Genomic DNA, 3,987 nt, shown 5'->3' with positions numbered 1-3,987 from the left:
TGTGGGGGCCTATCATTCATCCCTCTTCCTACCAACTCTCTCCCTGCTTGACTTGTTGTAGGAAGCATACACAGATGTAAATGTTGCATTATCCAAGTGTGTGTGTGTGTGTGTGTGTGTGTTTGCACGTGCATGTGTGAGCAGTAGATTTTTGGATATTGCCTACTCTTTGACATCCTAAATCTCAGGGTTTTACCTTAGGAAGTGGCACCTTCTTCTCAGTTAACACTCAGCATAAAACAGCCCTCTTCTGTATAGTTAATGCTAAGTCAAGAGCTTCTAGGAAAGAGAAATGCAATTTCCCCTAAACAAAATAGGTGGATGTGGCCCACTCACAGTGCGTTGATGAGAATGGGGTCACATGGTCATACCAAGCTTCAAGGGATGTTGGGAAATGTAGTTTCTGGCTGGCAGTTCTGTGCCAAGCTGAAACTTTCTTATATGAGAGAAAGTGACAAAAGATTTTGGTGGAGCAATTCCTCACTGTGGTGTGGATTTTAAGTGCTTACCAAAATTCATTCTTATTTTCTCCTTCTCTTTACCGGTGATGTATTTATGTTGTAAAAATTCCATCAAGCAGAGTGAGAAAGCTCACAGATTCACAGAGCAGAGTTTTCACGCCTTTCCCTTCTCCCTGAAAGAGGTAAGTGCCCCATCACTTTCAGGGCAAGCCCAATCCTGCCATTAATTTCTTTCTTCCTTAGAGCACTGAATCATTGTTTCCATGAAGCGTTATTGTTGCCATGGGTTTCAAACACGCTGGTTGGCCCTAGGGGTTGCATATCCTAGCATATGTGGAAAATGAGTCCACCATGGCATGACTAGACATCAGGTTTAATATACATGTGGCTCAGATCCTACATGGCTCTGGATATGCTATATTAAGCAAGGGGGGAATTATCTCAAGGAAATAATTATAGTTACCATGTATCAGTGCCTACTGTGATCAGGGCTCTGTGCCTGATGAAAAAAGAAATATACATATTCTTTAATCTCTGAAACTGTGTTTCTAGGCAGTTTCCTGGGCTCACCTGCCAAATAAACTACCTGCACCAACTCCTTTTATTTGACTTTACTCAAGAAGGAAGCCGAACTATGAGAGTCAGCTTAGATTAATCAATATTTACCTCTTGGAGGTGGGGAGAGATTCAAGTAACATATGGGTGCCCAATATTACAGAACATCAGGGATCTGACAGCAAGGAATAAGTAGAATAATTATGGGCTAGGTAATAAGTAATAAGGAGAATAATTAAATGGTACAACAGGTGGCTTTAGCCATCTCTATCATTCTATATCCAGATTAATGAGTAGCTAGCTGTTCCCTCACTCTTGAATACAACCTTTCTACATTTTACAGTTGTCTTGGAATACAGATGGTGCTTCTGTCAAGCCAAGGCTGCTGCAATGGTCACCAGGTCTGCTCTTCTCAGAGTGAATCCAGAGAGCAGGCTCTGAATGGGCCCTGTTCTCCCAGTCAAGTGGGACCCATTTGCTCAGCAGTTCTGCACGTCTGTGATCAGACTATGTAGGTTACTGGACCTATTCAAGCCTGGACTTGGCAGGATGAGAAGACAAATGCCCTGTTCTGTGGCATTCTTTTCTCTGAAAAAGTCTCTTCCTCAGTCCCATTGTAATCATCTGTTTTCTAGGCTACTCTTGAGGCCCTGGTCCAAGGTTCCTGTTAACACAGTAAGGAGCCTTGCTCTATTTGTAAAATTCTTCCCCCTCTGGTTAGCTGTGGCCTCACAGACACAGCTTGGCCAGAAGAGAAAGGCTTTGCATCATGCAGCCAGGGTCAGGGCAATGGTCTGTGAGCAGAGCACAGGCTGAATTTCAGTCCCCATCCTCTCATTGCTCCAATGGGCCAGGCGTCTTTGTGCAGTGCTGAAGCTGTGCAACCGCACACAGTAGCCCTGTCAGGGGCTGCGTCTTCATCTCTGTCTCCCGATTGCCTAGCACAGTGCCTGAACATGACCTTGAGAAATTTACTTAGTCTCTTTGAGTCTTATTCTCTCACTGTCATGCTGCCTAGAAGTCAGGGATTTTAATAAGGCGTTTTATACAGTGGTTTTAGTAAGGCGTTACCTCGTGAAATTTTTATAAGAATCAAACGGACAGAACACGTAGAGCAAGGGCTCTGTGGTCAGAATGCCTTGGGTCCAGACTCTGGCTCTGTCACTAAGAGGTGTGGCTTTGGGCAGGTTATTAAATCTTCTGAGCCTCAGTTTTCTCAACTGGGGATAATAGTGTTTGCCTCAGGGTGTTACTAGAAAGATTAAATAAGATAGTACAACTGGAATATGTATTCTAGAATCTGGCACATTTCAACCATTCCATCAGGTTTAGCTATTATTACATTTTGCTTGTATATATAGTCTCTACTATTGTTCCTGATAAACAGTAAGTGATCAAAAAATGGTTAACTATCAGGTGATCAATAAATGGATGTGGAATGAACTGAAGCAGGATGTTCAACTCCAAAAAAGCAGGTGTCTCTTTGTCCACGTGACTTCTTTTGGTAACCATCTTGCCCCGCTGCATGGGGACCTGATGTAACGACTCTCAAGCTCCTGCCCCAGGCGTGGCCTTGAGACACACACCAGCCAATCATCATGCTCCATCTCTGAGCACAGCAATTTGCTCAGGGGTGGACAAGAACTAAGTGTGACCACTTGGAGTCATGTTTGAATGATGACATGTGTCTGCTAGAGGAGAGAGGATCTCTTTCTCTGGAATTGTAGGCAATAGTCCTTAAGACTCACAGTATCATCTACCTGCCAGCGGACAACTTGCCCACCTCATGGAGAGAGGCTGCCACAGCCCATCCTCAAAGAAGAAGCAGAGCTGAGTGAGGGAGAAGAGTGATGGAGCCTTAATGTCATTGTTTTAATCCTGGATCTAGCCTTACCACTGCACTTGGACTTCCCAAAGGACAAAGGTCTGTGACCACAGAGGAAAAATAGAAAAGTAGGCCCTGAAGGTAATTCTAAAATGCGGATTTCCAAATCTGTGTTGTGCAAGGTATACTATTGAAGGGAACATTTGGATATATAAATTACAGTATGTTGTCAACGAAAAGTCAATCAAGTCACATTATGCTCACACCTTGTTATTATTTTTCCTTTTAAGTATGCGTCTAACAAAAGTAAGGCATCATGGCACTTGCATTAGGGAATCTGGTAACTCTAGCTGGTGTCCAGAGAGTGACCCAGCTCCTCAGATGAGCCTGGCACAAGCCATTTAAATAACTATAGAAACATAAGGTTGAAACTGAGAAAGAAACTATTCATTGATGTGGTCTGCACCTGGGTGAACAGTTTCAGGAGTTTAACAGAAGAAAAGCTGAGAAAAAGTTGCAGAATGAATTCAACCTTGAACACTCCAAGAGACCAAAACTTGAAGAGGCATTTGCTAGCATGGAGAGATTGTGAGTTATTTTCCCAAATTTTATGGAAATCATTTAAAACATTCAAAAAGTTGAAAGAAGAGTATTGTACGTACCCACAACCTTTATTCAACACTGTTAGCATTTTGATGGCATTTTGCTTTGGGGGTGTGTATGTGTGTGTTTATTTTGCTGAAGCATTTGAAAGTAAGTTTCAGACATAGAGACATTTCACTCCTAAACAATTCAACTAAAAAGAAGAAATTTTCTAACATAACATGATACCATTACTACACTTGACACAAATAACCACTATTCCTTAATATGACCTAATATGCAGTAAATATTCAAATTTCCCCAAAGATATTTTTATAGGTATTTCTTTTCTTCCATCCCTCAAAATAACACCCCCAAAACAAAAAATGACTTGGATCTAATCAAGATATCGCATTTGGTTTTGTCCCTTTTCTATCTTTTTATGCTAAAATAATTGGATATATCCTTTTAAAGAGATCAGGCCAGCTGTTTTGTAGAATGTTCCACATTCCGGATTTACCTGCTGTTTTCTCATGGTGACATTCACCTTGTTTCTTTCACCCA

Source organism: Cynocephalus volans, chromosome 9 (assembly GCF_027409185.1).
Source record: "Cynocephalus volans isolate mCynVol1 chromosome 9, mCynVol1.pri, whole genome shotgun sequence".
Lineage (NCBI taxonomy): Eukaryota > Metazoa > Chordata > Mammalia > Dermoptera > Cynocephalidae > Cynocephalus > Cynocephalus volans.
Note: the sequence above shows the minus strand (reverse complement) of the source record.